Raw genomic sequence first — 14,366 nt, 5'->3', positions numbered from 1 at the left:
TCGGCCTCGGCGGGCGTCCGGGTCGTTGTCCCCACCGCTGCCACCGTGTCCCTATCGCCTCCCGCCGCACCCGCTGCTGCCAGGGGCGGGCGACATCGCGGGGGGCGGGGACCCGGGGAGAGCAGGGCGGTGCTGGGTGCGCCCCGCCCCCTCCGCCACCGGTGCACCTGTTGTCCGGGTCCTGGATCCCCAGGACAGGGCCCTGGAAGGAAGACCTCGGAGATCTCGCGTGCCACCTGAGCTCAAGGTCAGGGGATGGGGCAGGGATGAGGGATTTCTGGCAATGAAGCTCAAAGTCAATCACACAAAAGAGCTCAGGGATGTCTTACCCCCTTGTGGGCAGTTGCAGAGGAAGACCTGAGGCTTCACAGCCCTCAGTTGAGAGGGTCAGGGCGCTTTCTAAAATATTTATTTATTCATTCATTCACTTATTTATGTGTGTGTGCCCATGAGCACCCCTGCACAACATGAGTGTGGAGGTCAGCAGACATCTTGCCTGAGTCCATCCTTTCCTTCCACTGTGTAGGTCCCTGGGACCAAACTCAAGTTATCAGGCTTCCTGACTGAGCTGAATCCAGAGAGTCAGGGCTATTGACAGGCACCTGGTCATTGGAGGATACCTGCCCAGGGTGGGAGCACAGAGGATCAGGGCACTGCACTAAAGGCCTCCTGGTTGGACAGAAGTGTCATAAAGGAAGGCAAGCTACCTCCCAGAGCTCCTCTAGCACAGGTAAACTGAGGCACAAGTCATTTTCTCTATCCCAGGGGCATGTGTTGTGAAGCAGCAGAAAACTTACTAACTGCTGGGACTTTCCTGAGAGTGCACTCTCCATTTCCCACATATCCACACACAGTGTGCAGTCACACTTGCACACACTTGCACTCACACACACTCATCCCAGCTTCTGGGGAGAGCGACTTGAAGTTCGTTAGCTAACGTTGCTAAGCCCGAAGCACTTGGTGTCCTGAGGCAACCTGTGCTCCCTCCCTCTCTCCATCCCTGAGTCTACCAGTTCCCAGGCAAAGGAGTGACTGAATCTGTTTACCAGGCCAGACACATGTCCCTGAGACAGACCTGCAGGACGAATATGGTTTAAGGCAAGGGGCTGGGCTGATGTGCAAAACAGAAGTCGAGCCTGGGCATGGTGGGATACCTGGGCAGTTGAGCTACTGAGTAAAGCCAGTGGAAGAAGCTGGATCCATGCCTGGCCCCTGGTGTTATCAGACCTAGGTATGAATAAGGGCTCAACTCACACAAGTCATGTGACCTTGGATAAGTGGTTTCACCTCCTGGGTCCTCAGCTTTCTACCAGTTAACTAGTAGGAAGAATATCTAGTGAGATGGGGTTGCTATGTGAATGTATGCTAGATGGCTGAGACATAGTAGGTGCTTATGAAGGGTAGTGAATGTATGCCAAATGACTGACACGTAGTAGGTACTTACAGATAAAAAGAAATACAGTCACACACCCCCATATTCTTGAGTTCTTCATTTCTGTGGCGTCCCAACTACAGACTAAAAGTATCCAGACATCAATTTGAGTCTGTACATTCTCAGACCTCTTGTCACTGTTTCCTACACAATCCAGGACAACAGCTCTTCCCACAGCATTTGCATAAGAAACCTCAAGACAGTTTGACTGAAAGTAGATAGGAGCCAGAAGTGATGTCACACTGTCATCCCAGCACAAGGGAGATGGAAGCAAGAGGATCAGAAGTTCAAGGTCATCCTTGGCTACATAGCAAGTTCGAGGTCAGCCTGGGTTATTTGATACCTTGCCTCAAAAAATAAAAAGAATAAGAAAAAAAGTGTATGGAGGAATGTGCATGCATTATGAGCCAATACGTCGTTTCACATAGGGGCTTGAGGCCCTGGTGACTGGATCCCCTGGTGGATCGAAAGGGACAACTAATGACAGCAAAAATGCAGGTCACCGCAGCTTCCTATACCCACAGAGGGACAGAAGACTATAACTCGTAATGTGAAGCATTATGAACACTTGACTGTCTACCCTTCAGAGAATGCAATGTTTTGTCACAGCTGCTCAGGGCCCTGTGCTCTGCCCTCCAAGTCTTACCTCACGGAGATGGCCCTGAAGGGACCATCTTTATCACAAGGGTCCTGGGTGCCTCGCTCAGTGTCAGGGTTCCTGTTCACATATGGAGAAGGAAAGATAGGTCTGTCTATGGCTGGGCTCTGGTCCTACCCTAAGTGTGTGGCCTGGGGCTGGGAGACAGACATGTCCTTCGTATCCCTGTGGAGAGTGTAAGGACCTGGCTTGAAGAGACAGCTCTGACTCACCATGACGCAAGAACGGGAGCTCAGTTATAGCTTCTGATGCTCCTGCTGGCAACATGACAGCTCTGGGCCAGAGGGATTGAAGGGGCATCCCTGCAGAGAGGAGGGGAAGGACAGCTCACAGGGCAGGGACTGCCTAGGGAATACCACATTGTGTTCTGCCTAGGGACCACCTCACTGTCGAGGAGAAGCTGAGCAGGGGCCCCATCAAGGGTTCCTGTCTTGCCAACTCAGAGGTGTAGATGGGCTAGAATGGATGCTTCTGGCTGACCCATGTGTTTATGCTCCTCAGCTCTCTACTGACTCAATCTTGTCATTGTACGAACTGGCACTCAGAGAGGGACAGGGATCTGCCTAAGGTCACACAGCTTATTGATAGCAGAACAGAGATTAGCACCTAGGTCTCCTGCCAGCCAGCCCATCACTGGCACCATCCTGTGACTGGACCATGTGGGGGCAATTGGCTCTTCCTTGCACATCCACATTCACCTTTCTAGTCCTTGGGATTCTGCTGAAACAGACAATGTTCAGACAGTTCCAAGATGTGTGACTGTCCTCCCTGGGGTGGCCTGTCCTTTCCCAGCTCACCCCACACTCCATCAACCCTGTGACCTCCTGCCTCCTGCCACGCCCACTCATGGCAGAAAGGGGAGGAAAACCAGGGAGATAGTGCCAGGCTGTGCCCGTCACCCTTCACATCCTGCTATCCAGGCCTGATCTTGGGGACACAGGCCAAGCCCCCTCCCATGGCTATCCATCAGCAGACATTTGCAGCCCTGAGATCTCGCCCTGTTCTGGGCACTGGACCGTGGAGAAGGGATGCCGCAGGGCTGGATGGGAGGAAAATTCATCTGCAGAAGCCACTACGGTGATGAATCAGACTGGTCCCTGCCTGGCATTCCCAGGGTCAGTGGGGACACTGTAGAGAGCCTCGTGTGAAAATAGCCCAGGGTCAGGGTGGAAGGTGCTGCATCCCAGGCCAGTGGAGCCTGTGAGAAGGGAGCAGTTTCTGCCAAGGGCCATGGGGACAGTCTCAAGTCTATGGTGATCCTAAAATGAAATTTTGAAGGTTGGGTAAGGTGTTGACAGGAAGAACTGGTGGAGGACTATACAGAGATGTTTGGAAGCAGGGAGGCCATGGTCTTGCTGATTGTTGGTGCTCACTCTGAGGAGGGGGTGGGGAAGGTCATCGGACCCTCACCCAAATCCAGCCCTTTCTTCCAGATCTTTACATGCAATTCTGCCCTAACTACAGATGGCCTCAGGGTCCAGGGAGATGCTTGAGAACATACACGGGCTGGAGAGGGTTAATTGAGAGTAGCAGGCAGAGGAGGCCCCTACCAAGGCCTCTCTAAAAGCTTTAAGGTGCTTTAGCGCTGTGTATCATGCATCCTATGACCACCAGGGGGCAGACAGAGACAGTGTCGTTCTAAATTTTCACGTTCTCTTTGCCCTTGGCCAATTGACCCAGAAAGTACCAGGGCTGGCAGCTCAGACCCATCCAGGGCTCAAGGTTATGACACTGTGCCCTGCATACTGGTGCCCAGTGATGTGGAGGGACTGAAATTCTGCCCCCATTCTGGTCCTTTGACCCTGAAGCTTACCGTGGGCACTGTGCCTTTTTCTTAGCATTGAGGTGTCACCTCGGACAAGCCATAACTATAAGGCTACATTCATCCAGAAGGGAGACCTTGTTCTAATGGCACAGCATCTCTATAGAGGACTTGGTCTACTGAACTGAGATCTACCTAGTCCTGAACTCGCTGTACAGATATGGAGACCAAGGCTAGGTAGGAACAGAGCTAGGACCAGAACCCACAGCTATGGGGCTTACCTGGGGGCTGCTTGGGGGCTACAGGCTACTTCTAGAGACCTGCCCTGCCAAGGAGCCCCAGGGGCCAGATGAGAGACCTTTCTCGGGAATCTGGGAAAGTCACAAGCTGACCTTAAACTTCCAACTGGAGTTGGATGGTCTCCTCAGACAGCCAGGTGGATTAGGCTGATCAAAATGAGTCAGAAAAGCAAATTCCCAGTCTGATGCGGGAGACAGAGCCCTCAAGGACTCTAAGTCTGATGGGGGAGACACAGCCATTGTACAAAGATCCCTGACCTGAGTACCAAGGACAGTGATTTGAGACTCCCAAGCCTAGCAACTCACAGGTGCAGTGACACCAGGTAATCAGAATGACGGTTCTCATCAGGAGCCCCTGAAAAGTCAGGTGAAGCCTTGGTGGAAGTTTAGGGGGAGGGGTGTTTGAGTTAATTTTTATTTTATTTTATTCATTATTATTATTATTAGATAGGGTTTCACTGTGTAGCCCTGACTGGCCTGGAACTTACTATGTAGACCAGGCTGGCCTTGAACATGCTTAGGTTAATAACAGCAATATGCATTGCAAGGTAAGAGGCCCTGTTTAACTCTCCAGTAGCCCTAAGAGGTGCATCCAGGCCATGGTTATGTGGAGCACTCTAGAACTCTACCATTGAACTATATCCTAGTCCAATTTCCCTCTATCTTGACCTCTGGGGTGTTTAACTCTCCAGTAGCCCTAAGAGGTGCATCCAGGCCATGGTTATGTGGGAGCACTCTAGAACTCTACCATTGAACTATATCCTAGTCCAATTCCCCTCTATCTTGACCTCTGGGATGATTCCAAGGCTGGGAACTCCTGGGGCCTAAGAGAACAGGAAGGCCCCTTCTGTTCCTGCTTTTGGATGTTTGCACAAGCTGTATATACCCACTCCATGAGTCCATACTACACATATCTGTCTTTGAGTCCTTCCCACCAACATCCTGCCTTTTTCGCTCTCTCATCCACATCTTCATTCTCCAAACTCTGACTGAAGCAGCTCTCACCACCACACAAAGGGCTGCTTCAGAGAGCACACAGGCATGGGCCAGCAGTCTTGGAGATGGAAGCTGGTATGAGAAAACAATGGCCCCACAGCTTGTTTCTGTAAATAAAGTTTTATTTAAATGCATTCATGTTTACTCATTCACCTATTGTCTATCGCTGCTACACTGAAGGGCAGCAGACACGGTATGACTCTCAAGGCTGAAAATATCCACTCTCTGATCAGTTTACCAGTGCCTGGCTAAAAGTCTGGCCAAGGGGACAGTGTAAGTCAGTGGGATAAATAAATAAGTGGACAACTCATGAGATGTGCTGGGGAGCACATGGGGCAGACATTGAGACTGTGAGGGAGATTAGCTGTTTTTTTCTGCTCACCTCCACCCTGGGCACCTGAGCAGGTCAGTCCAGGCAGGAGGCGAGCAGCATACATGGCTTGGCCTCTCTGAAGGCCTGGATTTCCTCTCCAGTTGGTATTCATGCCAGGCTAGCTGAGGTCCTGCTACATGTACTCTTTGGGAGCTAGGGTGGTACTAGACAGGCATAGTGACTGTTGTCTGAAAACCCACAGGGAATGATGGAGAGATGGGCTGATGGGATGACTCAGTGGTTAAGACCACTGGGTGTTCTTGCCAAAGACCCGGGTTCAAATCCTAGCACCCACACGGCAGCTAACAACCATCCCTAACTCCAGTTCCAGGGGATCTGATGCCCCCTTCTGTCCTCCGCAGGCATTGCACAACACGGGTACACTTGTGAACATCTCCACAATACACACATGCACATAAAATAAAAATAAAGCAAAAAAAAATTATGGTGGGATATCTAGGCTAAAGCCCAGGAAAAGGTCAGAGTCAGGGGTCCCCTATTCCCTCTCCTCCTCACCTGGCCTCACATCCACTCAAGAACATCCCCCAGTGAGCCAGGAGCAGGAAGTGGATCCCTTTTACAGACAGGATAACAGAGGCTTGTCGTGTTTGATGAACTGTCCAAGTGGTCTGTGTCTGCAGACGGAGCTCTGGGTGTCATGGGAAAGTCCCTGATGGCACTTAGGACAATGAATCCCAGCCCAGGACTCATTTGGGCAAGTCTGTCCCTGTTGGGCCTCAGTGTGGTCGTCTGGAACTGAGAGGGCTGAGTAGATGCACCTGGAAGATCCTCCAGCTGCACGCCGGGGCTCGCCTCTTCACTCTACAGGCCTCAGTTTGTCTCTGTAAAATGGGGAGATGAATGCTCATCCTCCCACACTCTCGCAGCTGCTGGTCCCAGTCCAGGGAGATCACAGGTGGGAAAGCGCTTTGAGCTTTGTGGAAGAAAGAAGTTCTATAAACCTAGGGGGTTATTAGCTGCTGATCTGGGAACAAGCACTGGTTCATGCCTGAGGCCCCCACCAAGTTTAATTGTTCCAGTAGAGGACACTGTGGGGAAGCTGGGTGGATCCTGAGCTGGAATCTATGTAGTCCCTCAGATCCTGAGCTGGAATCTATGTAGTCCCTCAGGAGACACCTGCAGTGGGGCATGAAGACAGGGTTGTGAATAAAGGAAACCCAAGGTACCCTAATGTGGCGATGGGGGACTAGGTAGTGAAGGGACAAGGAGCAAACTAGTCTTGTTTTGTTTTGTTTTTTCGGTCTTTTGAGACAGGGTCTGGAACTTGCTCAGTAGACCAGGCTGGCCTCAAACTCACAGAAGATCCACCTGCCTCTTCCTCCTGAGTGCTGGGATTAAAGGCGTGTGCTACCACGCCTGGTGGAGCAAACTAGTCTTAACCCAGTAAGCTAGGGTAGACAAGGGGAGAGACGCTCTTGCCTAGGAGCCCACAGGAAATTGTGGAAAGATGTCCAGGTTGCAGCCCCAGTCAGTGTTCTGGGCCGGAGAGCCCCCAGGAACATGGGCAAGGGACACCTTTGGACTCCAAGGCCAGATTGTGCCACCTGTGGGCAAGTTCCCTTGCCTCTCTGGGATTCCAGTCTTCCTCTGTAAAACCAACGTATCACGGTCTCCCCTTCCAGAGCTACTGTGGATTAAGTGAGCAAACCCTGGGTCCCACATCTTAGAATAGGGACTGTGCAAACCCTGCAGCATCACTACAGGCTGTCAATGGCCTAAATGCTGGTGATAGAAGCCAATGAAGGTTTGGAGTGGTAGGGACTGGGCTGAAGACAAAAATGAGAGAGAGAGAGAGAGAGAGAGAGAGAGAGAGAGAGAGAAAGTGGTAGTATAAACTGGTGGGGGAGGGGGATGAGGAGTCTGAAGGAAGAGAGAAACCAGCCTCTCCTACCCAATCAACCCTCCAGCACCCTCTTTTCTGAGAGTCCTGGGGCCTCTGCAAGCCGCAGTCTCCTCTTCTGTGGAATGGAGAAATAACCCTGTGTTAAACAGGGCTTCAAAGATTCCGTAAGATGACTGGGATCCTGGAAGAGTTCAAATGGCCCCTATCATCTGCAGGAGCTTCTTCAGTCCACAAGGGCCTAGAGGTGGCTCTGTGCCTGCAGCCACAGGCCTTTTGTTTAGAACACCAGTTAAAGAGGAAAAACCCCCAAAACAAATAGAACCCAGATGGCCTCTTGGGCCCAGCCCTGTCCTGCTGGGCTCTGCCCTCTCCTGACTTCCCAGCCCTTAGGGTAGGAAGAGGGGGTTGGAGTGGGAACCAGAGTCCTGGGAAAGCCAGGTGTGGGAGGGGGCAGCAAGGAGGTCACAGTGGCCTCTACAGTGGGGGGGGCCCCAGGACATGCCCGAGAGCTGAAGGCTCTTCCCGGGATGTGAGACAGCATCAAGAAACACTGGGAAGCCGGTTAATCAATTCCCAAATCCCCCTGCCCCACCCCCATTCCCTATACCTGGTCAAGAGTTTGAGTCCCTTTGGAAGAGTCACCTAGGAGGTAATCCACAAGGTCCCCCAGTTTGGCTTTAAGACCATTGGGAAGGGCAGAAACCAATTTGGGTGGGAAGCTCTTCCTGGAGATACAAGGGACTTGCAGGGTCCAACAGAGGAGATAAGGCAGCTGTGCAGGAGAGAAGGAATCAGGCAGACACTTCCAGTGCTGGCAAGACAAGTCAATAAAATAAAAATTAAAAAAAAATCCAAATTCTTAGGGAAGAGGAGATAGAGTTTAGTTAGTGAAGTGCTTGATGTGTAAGCATGAGGACCTGAGTTCAGATCTCCAGCACCTACATAAAAAGCTGGAGGGGGCAGCATGCACCTGTAATCGCAGCACTGGTAAAGACAAGCAGATCCCTAGAACTTTCTGGCTAGTCAGTTGAACTGAATCAGTAACTACAAGTTCAGCAAGAGACCCTGCCCCACCCCCAAAAAAATAAGGTGAAGGGGCCAGAGAGATGGCTCAGTGGTTAAGAGCACTGGCTGTTCTTGCAGAGGACCTGGGTTCTCCAGTTCTAGGGGATTCAACACTCTTCTGACCTCCATGGGCATTGTACAACACAGGTACACTTACATACATGCAGGCAATACATTCATATGCATAAAATAAAAATAAAAAATAAAAAAATAAGATGCAAAGTCAGGTGTGGTAGTGTACATCTTTAATCCCAGCACTTGGGAGGCAGAGGCAGGTAGATCTCTGTAAGATTAAGACCAGCCTGGCCTACCTCATGAGTTCCAGGCTAGCTACAGGGAGACTCCATGTCAAAAAGACCAAAAAAAAAAAAAAGTGTCACGTAATAGAGGAAGACTCTCAATGTTGACCTCTGGCTTCCACATGCACACTTAGACATGTGTGCACCTGAATATAGATGCACACATACACATGAACACACAAACATACACATATGAAAACATACACATGAACACATACACACAATTTTTAAGTTAAAATTCTTGCTAGATATGATGGCATGTATCTGTAATTCCAGCACTTCAGAGGCAGAGGCGGGAGGATTGCTACAAGTTCAAGACCAGCCTGATCTGCATAGAAAGTTCCAGGCTAGTCAGGGCTCTTTAATAAGACTCTGGCTCAATAAAGTAAATAAACAAATAAGCATTCTGTGGGTGGATGGGCTATAGCTCAGAGACCAAGTACTGGTCAAACGTGCAAGGCCCAGGTTTCCATTTCCAATACTGCCAAAAGGAATTGTTTTTTAGGATTCTGCACCCACTGGGTAAGGCCCTACTGAGCATTATAATAGTCACTAATTATAATGCTCATTATAATGCCAGATAGGAAGGGGAACTCTCCTGAGGACCATTGTGCAGACAGGGAAACTGAGGCTCCAAGAGCTGGAATTCCATTCATCTGCCAAAAACCACGCCCTATTAGCACTCTCTCTATATCAGGAGATGGGACAGGAGAGAAGGGAGGAAGCTCAGCTGGGACCCTGCCTAGGTCTGGTCCTTCTGGGGACCAGTACTTCATTGGTATTGCAGGGCCTCGCTGGGTCAGGATGGAAGTCAGAGCTGAGGTCAGGCAGGGAGGATCCTGGACCGCTGTGGGCAGCTGGTAAGGCATGCTAACACAGCTGAGGCAGAACAAGTTATGGCTCTGGGGACAGTAACCACTTCCTCTTTCTCCCCCCTGCAGAGCCTCCAGGCCCTGCCTGAGCAAGGCCGACTTCTCTCCATCTCCCTAACCCTTGCCAGGAATCCTGCAGGGCTCTCAGGAAGGACCTCTTTGGAGTCCCACTTTTCTAACACCTGTGCTGACTTAGACTCATTCTGCAGTTAGGGATGTAAGAGAGATCCAGGTGGCTCATCTGCCCATCCCAGGAACTATTTCTGCGGTAAGCCCTCCCAACTCCTCACCAGTGAGAGGCTCCTTCTGGGGTCAGGCCCTGGGATTTGTGTTTTGGAAGCCGGGATGGTGGAGAAGAAGCAGAAACAGCCCCCAGAAGGGCCCCAGCCTTGGAGCTTCACAAACTCCCTGGCTACATGTCATGTGATTTGGGGCCCTCCTTAGCTGCCTCCTCTTTTTTTCAATTTAATTTTTTTTCATTTTACATGTATGACTGTTTTGCCTGCATGTATGGTAGTTCACCATTTGTATGCAATGTCCTCAGAGACCAGAAGAGGGTTTCAGATCCCCTGGAACTGGAGTTATGGATGGTTGTGAGCCGCCGTGCAGGTGCTGGGAACTGAACCTGGATTCTCTGGAAGAGCAGCCAGTGTGTTCAACCACTGAACCATCTCTCTAGCCCCTGGCTGCCTCTTTCTGATGTCCATTTTGAGCTACTGAACCCTCTCTTTTCCCCCTACTTCCCCTCATTCTCAGCCCGTTCCCACTGTTCTGTCACCATCACCACCAGCTGAGCCCCAGGTGCCTTCTGATCCAATTTGTACCTTCTGCTATATTGCCCTGCCTCCCCAGACCAGGCTGATGCTCCTGGGAGGAGGAGGAGGGGGCTGCAGGGTGGACAGAGAGCAGCTCTCTGAATAGGAGATGACTAAGTCCAGAGATGTTGAACCAAAAATGGATAGTGTAGCTGGGGATATAGCTCTGTTGGTAGAGTGTTTGCCTAACATGCAGGTCTCATCCCCAGCACTGCATAAACCAGGCATGGTGGTGCACACCTGTGATCCCAGCACTGGAAGCAAAAGGATCTGAAGTATAAGGTCTCTAAGTAAACAAATAAACAAATAAATAGGCTGCTGACAGGGCTCAGTGGGTAAAGGTGCTTGTTGCCAGTGATACGAGCCTGAGTTCAAGCTCTGGAGTCCAAGGTGCAAGGAGAGAAACCACTCTACAAGGTGTCCTCTGACCTCCACAAACATGCTGTGACGTGCACAACCCCTGCCCCCTACACACACACACACACACACACACACACACACACTCACACACACAATAATTGAGAGAGAGAGTCCTCTGTGGCCAAGTGTTATCTGCCTTCTGTCTCAGCCCTGGTGGTTGTTAAAGCCTTGGGCTTTCTGGACCTGGAATACACTCAGGGAAAGTTTGCTGCTACTGTTACTAGACCTTGCCTCACCCCCTCACTTCTCATGAGTGAAAACTGGGCCCAGAGAGGGTGTGGGCCCTGTCTTGGGTCACACAGAACTCCTCTACTGTCAGAGACTGCTGGGCTGGCACCTCCCCAGGGTGGGTCCCTTGGGGCAGGTTCCATTGTGTGCTCTCCTGCAGGAAACCGCTGTGCTCAGCAGCCTGGGCAGCAGAGAGGAGGAACAAGTTTGGCTACGTGACTGGCAGGCCCCGGAGGCTGAGCCAGGCCCTGAGCCCAGAAAACAACCTGCTGGAGTGGGCTTGGGTGGAGGCCTCCTTGCCGGGAGGAAGGAGTGGCTAAGGGCAGCCTTCCCCTAGACAGGGCTGTGAGGCCCATGGCTTGTGCCCTAAACCTGCCTTTGAGGGGGTGGTTGGCAAGTTTGCTGTATCCACAATCTGCAGGACTCCAAGGAGCAGCAGGGAATGTGGGTGGGTGGTGAGGCCAGTAGGCACATGTAGCCCTGGAGGAGGGCTCTGCCATGCCTGTGGGCTGCTTTGCTCCTAGGCACCTGCAGCACCCAGGCCTGAGGCAGAGGGGCTGAGGTTCTGCACAATTTCCTTGCCACAGGACTTGGAGCAAAACAGAGGCCCTCCAGGGCCCCATGAAACCACAGCCAATAGCACCTCTGCACCCTACCTAGCCTGACCCAGAGCCAGGAAACTTGCTGTGCAAAGGCCCTGCAGGCCCAAGGAGGCCAGTGACCACAAGGAGGTCACAAAATGCCAGAGCTACCAGGGGGCAAAGGGGAGCCATTGATTGTGCAGCACAGAGGGGAGGTGATCAGATAAGGCTGCCCTGGACTAGAGACTGGAAGTCAGAGTGAGGAAGGAAGACCCAGGTAAGAAAAGAGGCCATACTTGGATATCAACAGGAGGGAGAGAGGCGACGGGTTTGATGGGTGGAAGTACAGGCGTGCTTGGGTTTCCCACAGCTCCTTCTTCTTCCCACCTGTGAGACTAAGCACGCCCTGTCCCTGATGTTTAGTCAAGTGCCATCTGCGCTGTCAAGAGGAGGATGTATCTGGGTCAGAACCTAGAGGATCTGCCACTTATCTCCCTAGACACCCCAGCACTGACTGCCCCAGGCAGGACACCCTGAGCCTAGCAGGAGGCACAGCTAGCTACAGGACTAAGGTCTGAGCACCTACCTGGACCAGCAAGGAAAAAAGTGTCACTTGGGGTCAGGACCAGGGGTTTAGGGTGGCCCTGGAACTCGGCATGGTGGGAACTGGGCATGGTGGGCACTGGGCAGAGTTTCATCCTGGGACCTCTACATCAAAGTGCCCGTGTCTTTAGCAGTAGGGGCTGACCCTGCTACAGAGACCCACAGCTTAAGGAAGCAAAATACAGTATAAGCAACCATGACCCTGCTGAATTAGTCTACAGCCACACTCTAACTGTGGGTTGGTATCCAAACTGAGAGAGGCACCAAGCTGAGAGGACGGGTCACAGCACAGACATCTCTTGGTTTACCTGGGTTTCCCTTGCCTATAAAATAGGGCTCTGATGGTACCTGCCTCAGGGGACTGATGTCAGGAATTCAAAAGACCCCCCTGCAGAGGCATGGCATACATAAAGTACATCTGACAGTCAAGAGACACTGTTGATGTCACTCAAGCTCTGAGAGGCAAATGTACCTAACTCTTCCTTCACTGAGGCTCTGATAGGTTAAAGGGAGTTACGATCATGCTGAAGTCTTTTTGTTGTTGTTGTTTGGGGGGGCATTTTTTGAGACAGAGTTTCCCTGTAGCTCCATGTAGCCTAGAACTCATTATGTAGACCAGGCTGGTTTCAATCTCACAGAGATCTATCTGCCTGCCTCTGCCTCTGCCTCTGCTGGGTGCCACCATGTTTGGCCTGACCCTGAAATTTTAAGCCTGGACTCTGGATGGGAAGGTGGGTGGGCACAGGATCCCTACACTTTCTCTTGGCTTCAGCCCCTCCTCCCATCTCCTGTCTCTTCCCTACCAGATGCAGGCCCCCAGGCCCGGAGAGGTATCAGGTCAGCACTGAGAGTACCTCTTTCTGACTCCAGCAACTGTCCTGGGTGCAGTGACCCTCCAGAGTCTAATTTGGGCCCTTCTGTCCAGTGATACCCCATCCTACCCCCTGATGTGGAATGAGAGCTCACTAATCCACTCTGCATGCCTCATCCCAGGGGTAACCTGGCTCTATCAGAGCTTGCCTTGAGTGGGAGCTGCGCCCCGCCCCCCTGCTCTTGCATTCAGCAGGTCTGCAACGAGGCTTCCTTGTTCCAGTCAAGGACCACGGTCCTCCTCTGGCCATTCCTTCTGCACACAAGCAACACACAAGCCTTGAATGCCCACGAGAACCAGGTAAGAGCCAGCCAGCTGTCCTGGCCAGGTGAGAAGTCAGTAAAGCCAGGAGCCAGCTCATCACTTGGGTGTAAACAGCAGCTCAGTGGGAAGTTGGCAGCTGGCTTCTCTGCCCTTTCCCTAGCCCCCTCCCTGGAGCCCTGCCCCAGGGACAGAAGATGTTCCAACTTGTTGGAGGAGCGTCCATCCCACACCTATGCCCATGCTGGGTGTGTTGGGGGGTGATGGATGGGGGCTACTGATCATCCCCGTCCTCCAGACCCACCCCCTCCCTTTTCCCCTTGGCCCTGTGTTGGGTGGCCCTCACCTATTGCACGCACCTTAGCCACTTGCTCCAGGTCCAACCCCCAGTCAGAACAAGGGCATTATGGGAGCTGGAGCATGCCCTAAGGGAACCACCTGGTTCCAAGTTCCCACCAGTTAAGAGATCTTCCCCTTGGAAGAAGTGGGCAGCTCTAAGTTTCTAGAAGGGAGAATACAGAGCTTGAATAAGCCCTTGACCCAACTCCCCTGTACCCTCACTTTAAAAATAGGAAAACTAGCCGGGCGTGGTGGTGCACGCCTTTAATCCCAACACTCAGGAGGCAGAGGCAGGTGGATCTCTGTGAGTTCAAGGCTAGCATGGTCTACAAAGTGAGTTCCAGGACAGCTGGGGCTACAGGGAGACCCTGTCTTTAAAAAAAGGGGGAAAACTAGGGCTAGATTTCCTGTTACAGGAGGGTCTCAGGCTATACTCTTTGTATATTAAAGATTTGGGGGGGTGGTTTTTTTTTATTTTTTTGGTCTTTTTGAGACAGGGTCTTCCTGTAGCCCCAGCTGTCCTGGAACTCACTATGTAGACCAGGCTGGCCTTGAACTCACAGAGATCCGCCTGCCTCTGCCTCCCAAGTGCTGGGACTCAAAGTGTGCACCACAACGCCCGGTCTAA

This window comes from Nannospalax galili, unplaced genomic scaffold (genome assembly GCF_000622305.1).
Source record: "Nannospalax galili isolate Female #2095 unplaced genomic scaffold, S.galili_v1.0 scaffold548, whole genome shotgun sequence".
In the NCBI taxonomy this organism is placed as follows: Eukaryota; Metazoa; Chordata; class Mammalia; order Rodentia; family Spalacidae; genus Nannospalax; species Nannospalax galili.
Note: the sequence above shows the minus strand (reverse complement) of the source record.